Source organism: Equus asinus, chromosome 20, assembly GCF_041296235.1.
Source record: "Equus asinus isolate D_3611 breed Donkey chromosome 20, EquAss-T2T_v2, whole genome shotgun sequence".
NCBI classification, from domain to species: domain Eukaryota; kingdom Metazoa; phylum Chordata; class Mammalia; order Perissodactyla; family Equidae; genus Equus; species Equus asinus.
The window spans coordinates 100,248,034-100,270,141 of record NC_091809.1 but is presented as its reverse complement, the minus strand read 5'-3'; the positions used below and the strand labels follow the sequence as shown (position 1 = coordinate 100,270,141).

The 22,108-nt window shown below is 40.9% G+C and overlaps 1 protein-coding gene across 2 annotated transcripts in view; it reads left to right on the top strand.

The window, feature by feature from the left end:
- The first annotated feature begins 11,385 nt into the window (after positions 1 to 11,385).
- PIK3C2A (phosphatidylinositol-4-phosphate 3-kinase catalytic subunit type 2 alpha) overlaps positions 11,386 to 22,108 on the top strand; it is a 91,397-nt gene continuing 80,674 nt past the window's right edge. The window contains exon 1 of one of the 2 annotated variants that reach the window (XM_014847863.3): positions 11,386 to 11,553. The gene's annotated coding sequence lies outside the window, so the exon portion shown is untranslated. Of the gene's footprint in view, positions 11,564 to 22,108 lie in introns of both variants that reach the window. The other variant, XM_044752083.2, reaches the window with a different exon arrangement.

Below are 22,108 nucleotides of genomic sequence, written 5' to 3'. Positions count from 1 at the left end.
TATCCGCATTGTGCTGATCTGTGCCCCCATCCCTGCAAGGTTCAATACATTTCTGGGCACCTTGGGTCGTCCCACACATGCTTTGAAATTCTTCTTCTCTGATCACCATATTGTTGTCTGCTAACCACTTTTGAAGTTACTGGGGAGTAAAGGGTGGCAGAATGAGGAAGGCTTGCCATCACAGTGTGCTGATCCTGCCCAAAGTGCTGCCTCGCATTCGTCCCAGAGCTATAGACCCTCCAGACGCCAAAATAGACTCATATCCATTTGTATTTGTTTTTTTCCAAATTTACTTTAATTTAAAAATTTGTGTAATAATTTACTGCATTTCAGGAAATGTTAGAAATACATTTAAGGAATTATTCTCAGATATCACAGAACAAGTTTTAATTTAATTTTCCACTGCCAATCAACAGGCTTATGGGAAGGGATGATCAGTCCACACCACTGAATCTAGGAGTTCCTGATCAGTTGCCTGGGCCTCTTCTCTACCCACTTCTGGTCCATACACTATGTCACCACAGTATACCCAGAAACTGCTCCTAGGTTTGGTTGACAGGGACATTAATCTGAGGTCTATAGATCTCCCCACCCCCTAAATAGCCCCCAAGAAATCCATGGACAGAATTCAGGAGGCCTATGAACTTGGATGGGAAAAAAAAATCTTTATTTTTACTCACCTCTAACAGAAATTTAGCAATTCCTTCTATTACTAATGTGGACAAGAAGTCATAGTAATATTAGCAATATCTGTGACCTTGTCACCAACAAATATCCCAAGAGATATTTGTCATGTTATAGCAGTTAAAAATATCTTGAAATCTCATTTATGCTCATACTACTATGAAATTATGGTAGTCACTAGACCTGCCACTGGATCTTGTTTAGTAAATTAATAAAGAAGTGTGTAGGGCTGGCCCAGTGGTGCAGCGGTTAAGTTTGCATGTTCCACTTCTCAGCGGCCCAGGGTTCACCAGTTCGGATCCTGGGTGCAGACATGGCACTGCTTGGCAAAAGCCATGCTGTAGTAGGCGTCCCATGTATAAAAAAGTAGAGGAAGATGGGCATGGATGTTAGCTCAGAGCCACTCTTTCTCAGCAAAAAGAGGAGGATTGGCAGTAGTTAGCTCAGGGCTAATCTTCCTCAAAAAAAAAAAAAAGAAAAGAAAGAAGTGTGTATATTGCTATAGCAAATGCTGATTTAATAGTTTGAGAACTATATTTCAATGCAATTGGCTTTCAATTATATGTATGCTTTGCATGTAAAAACATGCTATGTATGTAAAAACGTTATTCTGAAAAATGAGTCTATAGACTTCACCTGACTGCCAAGAGGGTCCATGGTACAAAAAAGAAAAACCTGTGGGTTATTGGGTTTGACAGTTACCTCCACACCCCAATGTATTTTTCCTTACTCACCCTCCTCTACAGAGTCCTCTCAGAGAGGACTACAGTGGTGACAAACATTCAGACACATTGAAATGTCATCCCCTAGGATAGCATGATGTATGATTAAGAGCTTGGGCATTGGAATCAGCTTGCCCTGCTCCACCATTTAACTGTGTGACCCAGGCAAGTTACTTAACCTCTCTGTGCTTCATATCTGTAAAATGGGAATTATAATCATTCCTTCCTCAAAGGGTTATTGTGAAGAATAAATGAGTTAACCCATGAAATCTCGAGTCTAGCACATAGTAAGCTCTCAGAAAATCTTAGCTACTCTTTCAAGTGCCTGTCACAGCTCTTTCTTTATGATATTTATAGGGAAGGGAGAGGAGGAGAGAAGAGTAGGTTGGCTATTCCTCTTGCGAGTCATAGCCTACACGTTTTACTTTTATGATGCACAAAATTGATATCATTTTTTAAAGTACATGAAGGAAATGATTGATACTTCTTCCTTGAAAAGTTTCCAACTTAATTTTATGTTTTATATAGTAACTCTCAACTGAGTCTCTTTTAATGCTTCAGTGGCAGTACAAATGCTCCCCACCCTCGGTTTACAAAGCAGGGCCTCTATTTAAATAATACTAGCCTTACATAATTCATGCTCATTTTGAAGCCATTTAAGAGATGAGTTTTGGCTCTGTCATTTTATCTGAGTGGGGAGAAGGTATTAAATATAAATGGAAGTAAATTCATTCATTCATTCAACAATTAAGCTCCTGCTCCATGCCAGGTACTGCTACAAATGCAGAGGAATGAGTGGTGAACACGACAGACAAAATCATTGAGCTTACACTTTTTTTTTTTTTTAAAGATTTTTTTTTTTTTTCCTTTTTCTCCCCAAAGCCCCCCGGTACATAGTTGTATATTCTTCGCTGTGGGTCCTTCTAGTTCTGGCATGTGGGATGCTGCCTCAGCGTGGTTTGATGAGCAGTGCCATGTCCGCGCCCAGGATTCGAACCAACGAAACACTGGGCCACCTGCAGCGGAGCGCGCGAACCTAACCACTCAGCCACGAGGCCAGCCCCCATTGAGCTTACACTTTAGTGTGTAAGACAAACAATGAACTAAAATAAATTTTTAAAAGCATCAGGAGTGATTGATGCTTCACAGAGCATTAAGGTGATGTTATATATATAAGGACCAGGTGGCTATTTTAGATTGGGTGGTCAAGGAAGTTCTCTCTCAGGAGGTGACCTTTAAGCAGAGATCTGAATGACAAAAAAGAGCCAGCCAAACTCAAGGGGATAGCATTCCAGGCAAAGGGAATAGCTAATGCAAAGTCATTAGAGCAAAATTGAGGTTACCTGTTCTTATCTGTTTAGGAATAGAAAGAAGGCCACGGTTGCTGGAACATAGTGGGCTGGGGGCAGAGCCATACAGGAGAGGTAAACAGGGATCAGATAGTGTAAGGCTTTATAGGTAAGGCAAGTTTTATTCTCAGTGCAAAAGGAAGCTACTACAGAGTTTTAGCCAGGGGTAAGGTGATCTGATTTACCATTTTAAATCCCTCGTGAGTAGTTAAGTTCACACGCTCCTCTTTGGCAGCCCGGGGTTCACTGGTTCAGATCCTGGGCATGGACCTATGCACCGTCACCAAGTCATGCTGTGATGGCATCGCACATAGAAGAACTAGAATGACCTGCAACTAGGATATACAACTATGTACTGGGGCTTTGGGGAAAAAAAAAAAAAGAAGAAAAGAGGAAGATTGGCAACAGATCTTAGCTCAGGGCCAATATTCCTCACCAAAAAATAAAAAATAAAAATAAATAAAATCCCTCCAATTACCACATGGGGAATGAACTTAGCAGGGCAAGACTGGGTATGGGAATACTGGTTAGACAGTGGCTTGGACAAGGATTACCGCAGTGAGATAGCGAGGAGGGTCATTTTAGGCCTTAGGGTATATTTTGAAGGTACAGCCAGCAGGACTTAACAATTGGGATGTGAGGAAATTAGAGGAATCAAGGATGACACCTGACCTTTCGGCCTATGTAAGTAGGTTGATGGTGCCAATTATTGAGATAGATAAATTCTGGGGGTGATGAGGGGATGGGGAAGTGGGGAACAGATGTGGGGTAACAAATTGAGAGTTCTCAATTTGTACTCATCTTAATTTTGAGCTTCCTATCAGACATCCAAATGGAGATATCAAGTAGACAGTTATACAAGTCTAGAGTTCAGGGGAGAATTCAGGAGCTGGAGATATAAATTTGAGAATCATTGGCCTAGGAATGGTATTTAAAACCATGGGACTTGATGAGCTCACCTGGTTAGACTGTATAAACAAAGAAAAGAGAATTGAACACTAAGTCTTGGAGCAGTCCTACCTTTGGAGGTCTGATCAAGGGGAAGGAACTGACAAGAGACTAAGAAACAAGCAGGAAGATAGAAGAAGAAAAAGGTGGACCTCGTGTCATGGGAGCCTAGAGAACAAAGCACTTCCAGAAGGGAGTGATCATTAATGTCAAAAACTGCTGAGTTGGGGGCCAGCCCCATGGTCGAGTAGTTAAGTTCATGCGCTCTGCTTCAGCGGCCCAGGGTTTCCCCGATTTGGATCCTGGGCATAGTCATGGCACCGCTCATAAAGCCATGCTGAAGTGGTATCCCACATGCCACAACTAGAAGGACCCACAACTAAAAATATACAACTTAAAATCTTAAAAAACAAACAAACAAATCAAACTGCTGAGTGGTCCAGAAGGATGAGGACAGAGAGCTGACCTGACTTTGGCAAGTTGTGGGTCAATAGTGACTCGATAGGAGAAATTTCAGTATATGGAGGGGATGAAAGCCCAGTGGGGTGAGAAAGGAGAGTCAGCAACTGTAGACAGTTCTTTTGAGTTTTGTTATAATAGGAAGCTGAGAAATCAGGGAGAAGCTGGAGGTGTAAAGTAAAGGGAGAGTGGGAGGTTATGTGTATAAGGCGGTAAAATGCAGAGAGACTGGGTAGGGAAGCTGGGTAGGGAAATATAGAGCTAAACTTTGGTTTCTGCCCTCAGGGAGTTTATGATCTTGTCTGGGAGAAGTTGAGGATAGTCGTGGTAAAAAATTCAAGCTTCGGATTAAATAAAACACTATCTGTAATGCTGAGTGCAACGTCTAGCAGTAAGAACTCAATAGATAGAGGGAAGCTATAATTATAAAACAATTTGAAAATACTCTAAGATAGGGGGTAATTAAAGACCAAACCGAATAAGTAATTAGATGTTAGGATTTCAGAAAATGGAGAGATCACTATCAGCCACAGTGACCACACTTTCCAATTAAAAATCAGGACTCATCATATGACAGTGGGTTCAAAAAATCTGTTAACATATTCATGTGAAAAAATTTGCAAAACTCTACAGATTTTAAAAACTTGTAGCCACCTACTTAAACAATTGGCTTTATTGGGAATATTTATATTCCATGTATCTCCAATTACCCTGAGCCATTTTGAGGCCTCTGTGCCTGTGCTCAGGCTTTTCCCTCTGTCTGAAGCACCATCCCCCATCCTAACCTAACACCTACTCGTTTTTTCAGGCCGCTTCCTCTGGGAAGACTTCCTTGTCCCTCTCTCCCCTCCAGTGGGGCTGGGTGCTCTTCTGTTGGCATCTGGTGCACAATTATACCATGGCTTTCGCCACAGTGTACTGCCATTTTCTATTTGTGTACTTTTTGTGTTTTTTCTGTTCTGTTTTTGGGTTTAGAAGACTGTAAACTTTTCAAAAGCGGGGTCAAAATTGTATTCATCCTCATTTCCCTTGCACCCAGGCCATCTCCTAGCTGATCTCAATCAATGTTTATTGAACCCAACTGAATCTAACATTAGGAATGTGCTGGAAAATCCTGCACACAAGTCTTTGAAGAACTGATAACTAACACCCCACTGTAACCTTATAACAGGTTTATAACATGAGAACTAATCAGGATCCCATCCTTCATCAGACCCTCTGAGTCTGTACAGCTCAGATATTTCCTGAGCTGTTTTACACCACTTCCAAACAAATCTGGGTCTTTTTTTTTTTATCATTGTTTCTAATCAAAATATATTAGCATCCAGTGCAGTCTAAATAAACTTCATGACAAAATTACTAAGCTCTCTTATGTTTCTTTATTTTTTAACTTGAAAGTCGTACGTGCTCATGGTAACAAAGTCAACCTGTATAAAAGGAGTATATACTGTAGTAAAAAGGAGGTCTTGCTCCTCTTGCTGACCCCCAGCCTCCCAGGTCCTCTTTATAAACATAGCCACTATAGTCACGTGCCACATAAAGTTTCAGTCAATGATGGATCACGTATACAATGATGGTCCCATAAGATTAGTATCAGATAGGGCCGGCCTGGTGGCACAGCGGTTAACTGCGCATGTTCCACTTTGGTGGACTGGGGTTCACTGGTTCGGATCCCGGGTGCAGACATGGCACCCCTTGGTACACCATGCTGTGGTAGGCGTCCCACGTATAAAAGTAGAGGAAGATGGGCACAGATGTTAGCTCAGGGCCAGGCTTCCTCAGCAAAAAAACAAAAGAGGAGGACTGGCAGTAGTTAGCTCAGGGCTAATCTTCCTCAAAAAAAAAAAAAGATTAGTATCATATAGCCTGGGTGTGTAGCAGGCTACACCATCTAGGTTTGTGTAAGTACACTCTATGATGTTCACATAATGACAAAACCATGTAACGATGCATTTCAGATTGTGTCCCATCGTTAAGCAAGGCATGACTGTACTATCAGTTTCTTGTGTATCCTCCAGAGGTATGTTATGCTATTACAACACACCCCATTTTTTAAGCATAAATACCAGAATTCCGCAGATTATTTGGCAACTTGGTTTTTTCCTTTAACAGAATATATTGGAGATTGTTCCATATTGGAGATTTTTCCTTATCAGTACATCTTTTTAACAGCTACATAGTGTTACATTTCCTATTTTATGACATGCCATAACCTATTTAACTCATCCCCTATTGATTAAAATTTACATTGTTTTCACTCTTTTCCTACTATATGATTATTAAGGGTTGAATTGTGTTACTCCAAAAATTCATATGTTGAAGTCCTAACCCTCAGTATCTCAGAGTGTAATTTTATTTAGAGAGAGGGTCGTTATGGAGATAACCAAGTTAAAATCAGGTCTTTAGAGTGGACCCCAATCCAATATGACTGGAGTCCTTATAAGAAGAGGAAATTTGGACAGAGACACTTAGGAGGGAAGATGATATGAAGACACGGGGAGAAAACAGCCATCTACAAGCCAAGGAGACAGGCCTGGAAAAGACGCTTCCCTCATAGCTCTCAGAAGAAACCAACCTTGCCGCCACCTTGATCTCAGCTAGGCTCCAGAACTGTGAGACAATAAATTTATTGTTTAAGCCACTCAGTTTATGGTACTTTGTTATGGCAGCTCTAACAAACTAATACAATGATGCTTCAATGAATATCCTTGTATATATATATTTTTTCACAAAGATGCAAGTACATTGGTAGAATTCAAAGAAGTAAATTTATCATCTTTCGACCAATGACATTTCACCTCCTCTTCAAAGTTTCCTCAGTTGAATCTGTGATATTCCCTAAGTCCCCCTCACTTGGTCATGGAATGGCCAACAGCAGACCTCTGAACACATGAAATTCTTTTATATTTCTGTATTTTTATTCATGCCCTTTTCTTTGCCTGGAATGCCCTTCCTCCTGAGATGCTTCTGAAAAACTCCAATATAGCCACTTCAACTGCTGCATCCTCTGTGAAACCTTCTCGAGTAGTCAGCCTCTACAATGGCCCCCAGTGACCTTCACCTCCTGGTATTCAAGTCTTGTATATTCCTCACCTTTGTGTATTCTCCTCCTGTTCAACATGGACTGGACTTACTGCCTCACTTCTATTGAACAGAGTACAGCAAAAGTGATGTGACATCACTTCTGAGATTAGGTTACAAAAGACTGTGGCTTCTGTCCAGGAGTGCTTCTCTTACATACTCTTGTTCTCTCTTGCTCTTTCTTGGTCGCTCATGTGAGGGAAGCTAGCTGCCATGTGGTGAGGCAGTCCTGTGGAGAGGCCCATGTTTCAAGATCTTCTAACAACCATGGGAGTGAATTTGGAAGTGGATGTCTCCCCATTTCAGCCTTTAGATGAGACTGGCAGCAGAGAGCTTGACTGCAACCTCATGAGAAACCTTTAGCAGAAGTACCCACCTAAACCGCACCTGGGTTCCTGCACAAAGAAACTGAGATAGTAAATTTTTGTTGCTAAGTATTGGAGTAATTTGACTGTAGCAATAGATAACTAATCTACCTTCCATCCTTCTCTCTTCTTTCCCCGAGCTCCCAAAGTTACCTGGACATATCTCTAGTAATGCTCTCAGCACACTATATCATACTTGTTTCTAAGTTTCTTTCCCCTACTTGACTCTCTCTGAAGAAGGAACCCTGGCTCAGCTTTATATTTACTGTCTTATGCAAAGTTCAAGCTACCATCATCACTTCCCTACATTGTTGCAATAACCTCCAAACTGGGCCATCCAATCATCTATGGCCCCTCTCTAACCCATTCTCTACCCAACCCCAAGAAACTTTTTAAAAATGCAACTTGGATCATTTGGAGCTTAAAATCTTTCTCCTCGTTCTTAGGCTAAAGACCAAAATTTTTTATACAGCCTCCCAGGCCTGGCATGATCTACCTGCCTCACCACCGCATCTAAAGCCACTTCCCCCTTGCTTCCAGGACTACAGCAACACTGGCCTTTCAGTTCCTCTGTTGAACCATGCTCCTTCCTCCCTCGGTGTCTGCACACACTGTTCCCTCTGCCTGGGATGCTTTTCTCCTCATCCTTACTCAGTTTCTACTCATCCTTTGAATCTCAGCTCAATGTCACTTCCTCAGGGAAGGCCTTTCTGCCTTGCATTCTAAATCAAAGAACCCTGTGGTTTTCCTTCATAGCACTTATCACAATTGAGATTAAATGATTGTTTAATGAGGTGTTTAATGTTTGTCTCCCCTGTTGGACTCTAAGCTCTATGAGGGCAGAGACACCTAGTCTTGTTCACTACTGTATCCCCAGCACAGACCATTGTGCCTGACATACTGAAAGTAGGGGCTCAGTACTTTCTTCTTTCTTTCTTTCTTTTCCCGAATGAATTACAAGGCAAACATTTCTTATTCCTTCTACAAACTGCACATCCTTTCATCATCAACACATTTAATGTTCTGAGTGTCCTTTCTCTCTGATGGTGTTATCTACCTTAGGTAATGATCTCTGAGAGGTAGACACCACAGCTTTTAAGTTGTGTGGAACAGTATCAAGCAGAGCCCTCCTTACTGGGGCAAGGATAGAATATTGGAAAAGGAAAGAGAGGAATAGATCTACTTACTAACGGCCTTTTGCAGCTACTTTATTGTTGTTAAAATCTCCTTGGCCTGTTGGGGGCAGTGCAGTCAGACTCGGGTTTGGATCCCAGCTGTACTATTTAGTAGCTGTGTCACTCATGGCAACACTCTGGACAATGCTCTCCTGTTCCTCAAATTCCTCAGCTATAAAATGAGGATATAATAATGGTACTTTACTGTAAGGTTGTTGGAGAGATTCAATGACTTGTAAAACACTAAGAACAGGGCCTAACCCTAGCAAATGCTCAGTAAATGTCAGCCACTATTTTTACCTGTGGTAAAACAAGGTCACCCATTTCTCATTTGGGACTGGAAGAAGTTTGGGAATATTTGTGGTGCTGTGAAGTTCTCTGTGGGAGGTTAGGATTGGAACACTTAAAAACATAATACCTCCTCAATTCTTTTCTTTACCTTTTAATCTTTTTTTTGTTTTGTTTTGAGGAAGATTAGCCCTGAGCTAACATCTGCTGCCAATCCTCCTCTTTTTGCTGAGGAAAACTGGCCCTGAGCTAACATCCGTGCCCATCCTCCTCTACTTTATATGTGGGGTGCTTACCACAGCACGGCTTGCCAAGTGATGCCATGTCTGCTCCAGGGATCCGAACCGGGGAACCCTGGGCTGCCGAAGCAGAACGTGTGCACCCAACTGCTGCGCCACCAGGCCAGCCACTAACTTTAAATCTTAATATTGAAACTGGAAAGATTAATATTGAAATATGGAAAGAGGAGAAATGGCTGCTACCTATGTTCTCTTTGGTTCCAAATGACAGCAGCACCAGTATGCACTTTCTCCTAGAAGTTTGTGTTTCTATTGTTGACACGTGCATCTTCACACGCCATTGTCAGACAGATGAAATATGCTAAGGGAGGGCTACCAGTGCAGATTCTTGACACCTGGCAATTTGTGAATGCTGCTCTTTTCGAAACTGGAGAACCATCAAGCTCCCTTCCTTCCTCTTCTTCTTATTGGAAAGCTTCTGGTCATTCAAGAGACGTAATGAAATGCTGAAGTCGGAACTGCAACAAGGAACTCACTCCAGCGAGGGCTCTCTGCTGCTAGGACCCAGGGAAAATATTTTCTCTTACAAAAAATATAAGATACAAAAAGTTAAGCGGTTAACAGTTAATCTTCCCTCAAGACATGGTGTTCTCTCAAAGCTTCTTCCTTCTTTTCCGAAGGCACACTCAGTTCCGGGCCAGGAGTTAGGAAACCAACCCTGAGATAAATCTTTTTCCCCTCCTCTTTTAATCATTTGAAAGTGCTGCCAATTCTAGAAATTCCTCCTTTGATCAGGAGATAAAGCAGAACAATGCTGTAGAACTAAGCGGATTCCTAAGGGACATTCTTCTAGGGTGTGTAAACCTTGTCTGGAAGTGTGCGTATGAGGGAGAGAAGGGAAGCTGGCGAAAAGCTAGGAGTAGGAAGGGTGGGCAGACAAGAGTTGGCAGCCACAGCCACAAGGAATAATCATACAGTTGCTTCTAGATTTCTCCATAGGATAGCAACTCTATCCAGTCTCCTCATCTCCTGGGAGGTGTAGGCATGTTTATTACAGTGATTAGAGGGCTACCTCCACTTCACATCCTCCCTCCAAAAAAAAAAGAAAGAAAGAAAGAAAAATCAGATTTCTTTCCTATTATTTGTTGTAGGTAAGTTTCTACTTCTCTTAGTCTTCTTACAATTACACACACAAAATTTTTTTTCACTGAGAATTGTAGCCCAAATCAGTCTCCCACATTAGTCTGGAAGGATCGGACCCCCTTCTCTTACTGTTTAAGGGACAATCTGTTGTAAAATGCTGCGGATTGGAGTCAAAATTGATTTGAATCATGCCCGGAGCTTCACCATCTGTAAATGGGGATAATTTTCCTATCTGCTTAATATCGTTATGTAATTTTTTAAATCTAACATTTGAGGGCTAAACGCTTTACAAGCATAATCTCATTCAATTCTCATGAGGAAGGTATTATTATGGATATTGCGTGTGAAGATATTTTGTAATGTAAAAGAGCCGTCTGGCTGTGAGTTATCACTGGGCTATCTTCCTTATCTGGCTGTGGGGAATTAACATGAGACACTGATGTGAAAGCGCTTTGCACAATCCACGCGATGGGCTACTAATTACACACCCCACAGCACCTGATCCACCGTGAGACTCGGTAAATGCTGGTTAGAGAGGATGATTTTCTATTTTGCCTGTTCCTTTCAGTCTTTCAATCACAAACCAATCTCGGCGGGGCCTGGGGCCAAGACCGCGAATCTGGGACCCGCAGCCCGGATGGAAGCGAGCGCGGAGTCCCTGGAGAGGACACGGGAACAATAGAGTACTTCGGTGGTTGGCGGCGCTTCCGACGCCCGGCCTGAGAGGTGGCAGCTGGTGTCCCGGAGGCCCGCCGCCCCCAGTCCGGGAATGCATGGAGAGACATCCAGAGGCGGCTCCGCATTCCCTGGGGCACCCGGCCCCCAGCCCCCGGCCCCCACTAGCCGGGATGGAGCCTCACCGGACTCGCCCAAACCCCGCCCACTACTTCAGGTAGGCCGTCTACACCAGCCAATCCGCAAGAAGCCTGGGCGCGGAAGGCGGTGCCTCCCAGGCCGGAAGTGACGTACTGTGCTTGGCTGGCCGCGGAGTCCGCCGAAGCTCTCCGCGGCGGCTGAGGCGGCTGAGGGGAAAATGGTTGGGACCGCGGCGGCTGTGGGCGCTCGGACTGTGGTGGAGGCAGAGGCTCAGGCAGCGTGAGGTGAGGAGCGGTAGGTGCGGTGGGGGTCGGTACCTGGGACCCTGCTCTGCAAGGCCGGCGAGGGGCCCCGGGGATCCCAGGATGGGAGGGTCCCTCGCCGTGGCCCCCAGCCCCCCGGGTGCCCGCCTCTGACCCTCCATCCCGTACTCTTGGCGCTGCCCTGGCCCGACTCACCTCCCTCCGGGCCTTGCTTCCCCCCGAGCCGTTGCCGACTGCCCCGCCGAAGGTGCCAGGGGCCCGCGCCCCCAGCAGGCCCCCCCGGTCGGGGTGGGGGGCGTCTGGGAGTTAGTTTTGCCCCAGAGGGGGAGGGGAGGCCAGCCGCCTGTCTGAGAGGACCGGGCTGGAGCGCCGCGGCCGGTCCTGTTCCCCGGTCGAGTTGTTAGGTTCTGGCGACTGTGTGTGCTGCGCTTCTCAGTTATGCCCCCCTTCACCTCCTTGTCCCGTCTCCCGCTTTGGGGGCTCGGGATCCTTTTTCTCCTGCCTTCCCCCGGGTTGCCTTTTTGCCGCGAATCCACTTGCTTTGGCAAGACAGTATTATTTCAGTGTGTATTTAGCGCATCATCTTTCTGGAAGGGCGGTGAGATTAAAAATACTTGCTCCACTCTTCCTGAGTGACGGCGGAACAATAAATAATTGAAGGAAAAAGCACGTACTTCTTTTCCTCAGTAAATGGTTTGGCTTTAAAAACGAGATTCTCCAGCTGTGGATTTTTTTTTTCGGGGGGGGAGCAGGGATTGGGGAGGGCAATGAGGAAGGAGAAGCTCAGCGAGGAGGAAGGTCTGGAGATGAAGGACGTGGGAGAGGGAGCCTGTGGTCGTTCTCTCCCTGCATCAGGCTGAGGAAGTTGGGGTTGCAGTGATGTTTTTATTTTGAACAGTGGGTGTTGAGTTGACTTGAGGGAAGAGGCCTTCCTCTTTGAGCAAGATTACCTATTAAAGAGGTACCCTAAAATCTTTCGAGGAGGGCGTCAGGCAGAAAGGCTCTGTGGGGAAAATGGTTTAATATTTTTGGAGCATCAAAGCGACAGATTAGAAGAGATGCAGAGAAGAGAAAGCTATTCCTCGAAGAGTGTTGAAGATACCGTATAAAGGGGGAAGGCTGTGCTGACGTCCAGGAAGGCTGATTCCAGGAAGGCTGATTCCGAGAGAGACTTTGTACCTTTGCTTCCTGAGCTGGTGGTAAAGTCTCCGCGGGAGCCTCCTCTTAGCGGCTCTGCCTGGTTGGCGTTGGGGCTCTTGTTCATGCTAGCGAATTGGACTGTGTGGTTGAAGATAACTTCTTGTTTAATGTTAAGACAGTCTGTGTACTGAAAAGCATTATGACTGAATGAGAAGAGAGAGATTTTATTATTTAATAAAGAGATTTTATTATTTAAACTTAATTCAGAAGTGATTTTATATAGGCGCGAAGCACATACAGAGCTTCTTCCACGAGTAACTTGGCCTAAATTAACAGATTCTACAGCAGTTTTTTTCCTAGGAAAATCTCTTGCTATTTTTGTTTTGTGTGCATGTTGCTTGCAGTTTTTCTTGGCAAGCAATACATTTTAATGTTTTCATCCATAGGTTTCACAAGTTTTTCTGTTTTATGGAATATGAAAGTTGGCATGCTTGCATTTAGGAATTTTACACACTGTAACTTTATGTAATTAGCTCTATGCTGAACCTGTGATGCTTTGTTTCTCCCTCCTGCCATTCTAAAGTTTTCGGTTAATGGAATATTGATGCATCAATTCCCATGTCTAGGAATCTTTTTTTAATCTAGCACAGTGTTTTTGCACTTAGTAAGCACATTCAGTAAGTGAATTTATACCTAACGAGAGTGTTGAATTTCCCAAGAGATCAGAGTTCTTATCAGAGCGTCAGACCAAACTTTTCTGAGCAGCAGTACAAAGCACTTTTTTTAATGCTTTGTAACTTGTGTTGCTTTGATAACATAAATTATCCATTTTATTATATTTGCCATATTTAAAAAGAATTTAAGGCAGGTAAATGATAACAGTGAAAGTTTTCGTGCAGTGCATTCAGATAATATGTGATTTGATTTGTTCATTGTACCTGAGTAGGGCTAAAAATTGACCCTCTGAAAGATCTTGTTTTCAGAGGGCCTACAAAGCTGCCTGCACTGCACTTGTTCCCGGAATAGAAAAATGAATGAGGCACTGCTTGTCCTCAAGAAGGTCTCTGTTCCATCTGGGGAGACAGTCACACAAATTTTAACAGTGTGGTTATAAGGGCAGTGGTACATCCGAAGTACTAAAAAAGATGTGATTACCTGGGCTGGGAGAGAGAGAGGGAATGAGTGCATCTGATGAGGAAGATGATGCTTAAGTTGAGTCTTAAAGGATGAATTCCTTCTGTTACTAAGGGTGGGATAAAGGTGATCAGGTTCTAGACCCTGCTGTGATAGTACCAAGCAGTGAGATATTAAACAAGATGTGTAATACCTCTGGTATCCATTTTTTATTCGAGAGTTGACTACATCTAAATCAGTGCTGTCCAGTAGAAATATTAAATGAGAGCCACATATGTAAGATACTTCACATTTTTTTGGTAAGTCTTTGAAATCTGATGTGCATTTTACACTTGGAACACATCTCACTTTGGACTAGCTACATTTCAAGCTCTGAATAGTGTGCTGCATGTGGTTAGTAGCTACCATATATTAGATAGTGCAGATCTAAAGGATGAAAATTCTGCTTTTCTGTCTTGGATTCCTACTTGAAAAGGAAAAGCAACTCGTTTGAGAAATGTATTACTAATAATTTATAATTATTTTGATAATATCCATACATGATGCCCTTTTTTTTTTGGTGAGGAAGATTGATTAGCCCTGAGCTAACATCTGTGCCAATCTTCCTCTGTTTTTTGTATGTGGGATGCCTCCACAGCATGGCTGATGAGTGGAGTAAGTCCGCTTCAGAGACCCAAACTCACAAACTCAGGCTGCTGAAGCAGAGCACGGGGAACTCTAACCACTCGGCCATGGGGGTGGCCCCCACCTGATGCTCTTTTGATTGGAATTATGGTCATTAATGATATTGCTGTAGGATATCTTTCAGGTTGTTCATGGGGTTACGGTTGGGACTAGAAGAAACTTCCCTGTCTCTGTCATGGAGTCATATTTTTGAAATCTTTATTTTGTGCATTTATGTTTACTTTGTATCCCTCCTTTTCTCTGCAATCTGTTATTTATAACATGATGGATTCAAAACACAATGGGAGAGTGCACATGGACATTTTAGGCAGTTAAAAAGGAGATTTATACAATTTTAAACTACTTTTTGGAGTTCTTAAAATTTTAGATTCAGCTATTTGGATACAAAAGAGAATGGGATTTTTATACACTCTTCATTTTAGTTGATTTGAAGGTACTCATTATTGGCTTAGCAGCAAGTATTTATCTTTTAACCTTGAGAGTGCATTAAGATACTATATAATTAACATCTTTACTGCTAAATATATGGCTTTCTGTTAGTCTTATAGGACAAAAGTTATTGATATGAGTAAATGGTGTGTTGATTCACTTATTTTGCTGTGCATTGAGTTTAGTTTAAAAAAACCCCCCGCTAGAGGCTTATTTTAGGCAAGATAACTATGATTAACAATGATAAAGTAAATATTCTTACATTTGTATTGATTGATGATTATAGCTTAACTATGCTTCCCCCCACCCACCTTACTCTCTGTGAAGTAAAATATAAAAATAATATTTTTATCATTTTCTTGAAGAGGAAAATGAGGCCCAGTGAGATTGTGACTTGTTTAGCTTAATACATTAGAGGCATTGCTTGAACTTACAGTGTCTTGCAGTGCTAAGCCTAGTGTTCTTTTCGTAGTTTCTATTCATATGGTACTGGATTTAGATACATAGCACTTGCCAGATTTTGGAATGTATATGAAAGAATGGGTATTTCCTGCCTTTAGGGAGTTTATAGTCCAACTGCTATACATACAGCCAACTACTAAAGTACTTTATACATATGCTATATGTACACATATATATGTGTATTACGTATATACATGTATGTGTATATACATATAGTATAAAGTACTTTAGTTATTAAAAAATTGTTAATGGGGAAGAAAAGATGTAGAGGGCGGTATAGTTACATTTAAAATTGATGAGCATTGATTAGGCAAGATTTTTGATTTTTGAATAAAGAGTTTAGATCTTAAATTGTTACTGTAGAAGAAGAAGGTGAAGAGGTGTCAAGGGCAGTAATTTCAATGCATAGGGAACAACTTGGGGAAAAACTTAGGTAAGGAAAATAAAGTACAGGTTTAAGGAAGGATTCACAAGTCTTATTTGAAAAGATAAGGACAGAACAGGTGAAGTAAGAGGTGAGAATAGACATCTGCAATAAAGAATTTAGAGGCCGGTGGTCAGAACTTTTATATTACTTGGATGATTCAGGAAATCTTAGCATGGGCTGTGAACTCGTTGTGGCTTGAGTAGTGTGGAAGACATAGTTAAGAGGACTGAAGGAGAGGTTGATGACTGTAGATGAGCAGCAGAGTAATGCTAGTTCCTGTTGTGAAATGAGTAGGCATTTGATAAGGAATTTGACTATGAAAAGAGAAAGGAATAGACAGTGTTAAGAAAAGAAAATTGGTTAAAAATTTGCAGTATGGGAAATCCTAATTGAAATAGGCCATTAAAAAAAATTTCCTATAAGAACAGAAATTGGCAGTTTACCTTCAGAAAATACCAGTAGAAGCAGGAGGACATTAAGTATTAAAGTTCTACTGTGAAATGAGAGGAAAAAGCAAAGATGAAATCCTTTCAAGATAAAAGGGTGGGGAAAATGAGAGGAGACAATAGAGGGAAATCAGTGCAGGTACTTTTCTTCTGATGAGGTGGGAAAAGAACATGGATGTTGATGGAAGAGATAAACGCCCTTAGGAAAATGTCTAATTGGCGAACAGGAAAATACTTTTTCAGATGTTTTATTTGCAGTTTTGGGAATTATGCAAAGTGTGTGTTTTATTCCCCCAAGTTAAACTCTGAAGGAGACCTAATTAAACCATAGTGCTATGAGTAGCCATAACCAAATTGACTTAAGTCATTTATATGTGTTTATAATGTAATTTGTAACTGTTCTGACTCCTCTTTTTAGTTTAGTGTGTAAATGTTTTTTAGACTACAGTGCTGAGTTGAGAAAAGGTGCTCTTTGGCTTCAGAGACTATAGCCTGGTTTCATCTGACTGGATCTCATAATGACATTTATCGGACTGAAATTCTGCCTGTGTTGAAATGCATGACATGAACTGTAACTGTTTAGGTTTTTTAAAAAATCAGGTTTATTGAGATATAATTTACTTATAGTAAAATTCATCTGTTGTAGGTTATTAGTTTAGGTGTTTTAGGTTATACAGCTCTATAAATTATGGGAAATACCAACAATGTGTAACTGGCCACCACCACAATTAAGATATAGAATATTTCCATCACTCCAGAAAGTGTCCTTATGCCCCTTCGTAATCAGTCCTTTCCACTCACCCTCTAATCTCTGGCAACACCTATTTTTTTTTTAATTCCTATGGTTTTGCCTCCCCAGAATGTCGTGTAAATTGGCATCATACAGTATATACAGCCTTTTGAGTCTGGCTTCTTTCACTTAGCATAATGCTTTTTGAGATTCAGTAAGTTGCCTTTTAAAAAAAACCCAACTAATTTTTAGAACAGTTTTAGTTTACAGAAAAATTGTTAAGATAGTACAGAGAGTTCCCGTAAACCTTGGATCTGGTTTCCTCTATAATTTTTTATATACGTAAACTGTTTATATTTGCTAATCGTCAAAAGCAGATTGTAGAATTAGTTTTTTGAAGACAGGAAACTATGTGAACATTTCTATCAAGATGATGACTTTCTAATGACTTTTATGTAAATTATATTTAACAAAATTTGTCATTTTAATCATTTTTAAGTGTCCAATTCAGTGACATTAATCATATTTACACTGTTGTACAATGTTTACCACTGTCTGTTTCCAGAATTTTTCATCACCCCAAATAGAAGCTCTGTACCCATTAAGCCGTAACTACCCATTCCCCGTCTTCCCAGCCCTGGTAACTGCTAAACTACTTTCTGTCTCTATGAATTTACCTATTCTAGATATTTCATATAAGTGGAATCATGCAATACTTATCCTTTTGTGTCTCGCTTTTGTAACCTTGCATAATGTTTTCATACATGTTGTAGCATGTATCAGAACTTTATTCCTTTTTATGGCTGGATAATATTCCGTTGTATGTAATATACCACATTTTGTATATCCATTTATTGATGGATACTTGGGCTGTTGCTACCTTTTAGCTATTGTGAATAATGCTGCTGTGAGCATTTGAGTACAGATGGCTAAGTCCTTGTTTTTAGTTCTTTTGGATATATATCTAGGAGGGGAATTACTGGGTCATATGGTAATTCTGTGTTTAATTTTTTGAGGAAACATCACAGTGTTTTCCAAAGTGGCCGTATCATTTTACATTCCCATCAGCAAAGGATGAGGGTTCCACTTTCTCCACATCTTTGTCAATACTTGTTATTTTCTGTTTTTTTAATTATAGCCATTCTGGTAGGTGTGAAGTTAGCTCATTGTGGTTTTGATTTTCATTTCCCTAATGACTAATGATGTTGAGCATCTTTTTATGTGCTTATTGGCAGTAAGCTGTCTTTTTTAATGGTAGGAACATACTGATGGTTGTTCCAATAATTGGACAGATGTAATATATATATTTGTTATGCCTGTTATATACCAGGCATTATATATATATATATATATATATATATATATATATATATATATATTCTTTTATTTAACCCTGACAATACTATGAGATATGATCTGTGTTTTACAGATGAGAAAATAAGACAAAGGGAGATTACATAGCTTGCTGTAAGATTACACAGTTAATAAGAGGGAAATCTGATATTTGAGCTTTGGTCTTGCTACTGCATCATTTTCTTCTCTTTGTTATCACTGTTGTTCTATAAAACTAGCAATTTTGTGCACTTGGTATCACGTGAAAACAAGATGTTTTTAGCCATAGAAATTGATAGAGTTTGGGGGAAAATTCCAGAAGTATTCATGTCAGTTTTTCATTATTGTGTATTTGGGGGTTCTCAGTTGCAACTCAGTTTTATTTTTTCCTGCCTTAAACCATGTTGGAAATGGAGGCATATACCATAACTTTTAGCACAAAAGCTTACTGTTATTTGTCGTGTTGGAATTGGGGTAATGTCAGAGTATGTTTAATGATTCATGTTAAATGAATGAACAATAAAGTAGTCCAAAGTTCAGTAATTATCTCCACAAAGCAGTACTACTGTTGGGATTCTGAGTTAGATTGAAAACTGCTTTGTCAGTAAAATGTCTTTCAACAGGAACCTCTTGCTGTGACTGTATCCCCCCTCTTCCTTGTCCCCCTCCCAAACACATAACAGTGATACACATATGCAGATATGGGAAGTTGTTCTGGATGAAAGTGTTTGTTGTGAATCTCTTATGTTTAGGATGTTGCTCCTAAGGACTGAAGGTGGTATAATGACTGCTAGTGATTATTAGACTATAGTGTAGCCATTGCTTTTTGTCAAAATGGAAGAATTAAGCCCTTTATAATTGTTTGTAGTACTTGGGCAAAGCATAATTCTAAGTGTGGTATGGAGGTTAAAGAATGCGGGAGCCAGTCTAGGCTTATCCATCTTTAAACTTGTGAAGTAGATTAGGAAGGCTCTTCTCTTAGCTTTTCCCGTGACTCTCTCTTCTTATGTCCAGATTAGGGCTCCAATTTCATCTTTTCCCTGCCTACACTATTAAAAATAGTATCCCTTCAGCTAAATCATTCTCTGTCACATTACTGTTTCCCCCCCATTTCATTTACTGTCTGAACTTATCATTTTTGTTTGCTTGTTTAAAATAAACCACTTCTTAACATTTTCATTTGTCATCCTCATTCAAGTCAGTGAAGTTCTTTTCTAGACTATTTCAGTTGTCTGTTAATTGGTCTCCCAGTTTCCATTTTTGTTTTGCTTATGTCTGTTTTCCACAGAGTAGATAGGGATGTTTGAACAATGTAAATCAGGTAACATGAATGTCTCTGCATAAAACACACCTTTGGCTTCCTATTGCACCTAATAATTGAGTGTACCAGTGTTTTTTTCCCCTTGGAGGTATATTAAATTTAATTATAAAAAGTTCTTATTAATAGATGGAAATTTTAGGATTTTTTTTTTAAGATTTTATTTTTTTCCTTTTTCTCCCCAAAGCCCCCCAGTACATAGTTGTATATTCTCAGTTGTGGGTCCTTCTAGTTGTGGCATGTGGGACACCGCCTCAGTGTGGTTTGATGAGCAGTGCCATGTCCGCGCCCAGGATTCGAACCGACGAAACACTGGGCCACCGCAGTGGAGTGCTCGAACTTAACCACTTGGCCACGGAGCCGGCCCCTAGGATTTTTTTTTGAGAGAAGATTTTTGATTTTGATTGAGTTTGATGATTTAACTTACTCTTAATTTTTATCAAAAAACGTTTCACCAAAAATCCAGAGTAAAATTGAATTAGGTTGAAATGAGGAAGTTTGATGGTGTAATACCCTAAACCTAGAAATATAACTGTGCACATTTAGTGTATTTAAATTTGGAGAAAAGAACTAAATTCTACAAGTTCCTGATTTCTTTAGGAACAGACTCTAGATATTAGATTGATTTAACCCTAACTCCACGAATATTAGTAAGAACTGAAGCTATTTCATTCAAGTAGTCATTGAATCTACATTACTCTGTGACTCCGTTAGGTTCATTTTCTACTTTATCTTTATCCTTGCTTGGTCTTCACTGAACTTAGATTTGTTTGGTTGATGTCTTTCTTCACTTGTAGAAAGTTCTTGGCCATTTTCTCGTCAGATATTTCTTCTGTTTCATTCTCTCTGTCCTCTCCTGGGACTCCAATTATGTGTATATTAGACCATTTGAAATTGTCCCGCAGAACTCAGGCATGCTGTTTTACCTCTCCTCTCTCCTTTTTCTCTGTTTTAGTTTGGATATTTTCTATTGATTTGTTTTCAAGTTTACCAGTCTTTTCTTCTGCTGTTGAGTCCATCTAATTCTTTATTTTTGATATATTTTTCTTTTCTAGTGTTTCTTTTTTATTCTTTTTTGTAATTTGTATCATTCTGCTGAAATTTCCCCCTCTTCATGCATATCATTCATCTTTTCTGTTATATCATTTAGTATTTTCACGTAATTATTTTAAAGTTCCTCTTTGGTAAGTTTAACATTTAGGCCATCTCTGTATCTATTTATTTTGACTGTTTCCTTGACCATGGGTCATATTTTCATGCTTGTTTGTCTCATAATCTTTGATCATATGTCAGTCTTGTATAAAACGACAGTAGAGCTTGAAGTTAACTTATTATTTACTTATCTTCAAAATGCCCTTTATTATGTCAGGCCACTTAATGGAGAAAGTCTATAAGTAAGATCAGTCTATGCTTTGTTGCAGCTTTAATTGGATTCACTTTAACACTGGGTTGAAATACTTTAGAGCAGAATTATGACTTTCTCTTTAGCAGGATTTGGGGTCTGAGCACTGACTTGATTCCAGAGATTTGTTTGGCAGCCTAGCTGCTGGCTTTTTAGGTTGCTGGAAAGTCTCTTTGTTCTCTAGTCGTGCTTCCTGGCTTTCTGTGTCTCAGGCAGTCTCACCTTGCTGTCCTTACCCAGCCTCTAGAGGACAGCTGTTTTACAGTCTGTGAAGGCTTGGAATGCCTTGGAGGACTTTTTCTCAGCTCTCCTGCTCCATCCCCAGCCATTGGTAGCTGAAAGCTTGGAGTGCCTCAGATGGATTTCTCCCTGCTCACTCGCCCAGCCTTCCTTTGGAGGGTGGCTGCCGCGTACTTTGGGAAGGCCCACATTGTTCAAGGGGGATCTCTTTCAGCTCTTCTGCCCTGTCTCCAGCTTTCAGTGTGCTACCTATGCATTTAGTGAAGACCTGTGAGGAAGAGTTGGAGAGTGGGTACAGACTTCTTCCATGCCTGGGACTCCTTATAATTCTTATTCCAGTGCTTTAGACCACTCAGACTTAGCCCTACCACTCCTCAGAATTCTAATCTGTCAGGCTAGCCTTTAGGTGACTGTTAAAAGTCTGACTTGTTTCTCGTTATCCCCATCTACGGTGCATTCCTCCTGCTGCTGCTGTACCAGGGATGAGAGCAGCAGTGGGTCTACCTCTCCTGTGATGGGTTTATTACTTTCTGGAATTTAATTCGTTAGGTTTTTTGTGTCCTCTGCTCGCTAATATGCCTTAAAACCATTATTTTAAAAACTTATTTAGCTTATTTTTCTTTGTTGGGGTCAGAGTGACAGTATCTTGCCACTTTGTGTATCCTAATAAGAAGAGAAAATTCCTCTATTACATATTTATCAACTTTGTTTTAAAATAGTAGTGGGGGTGGCCCACTGGCCGAGTGGTCAAGTTTGCATGCTCTGCTTCAGCGGCCCAGGCCGCCAGGGTTTCGAGGGTTTAGATCCTTGGTGCGGACCTAGCACCACTCAT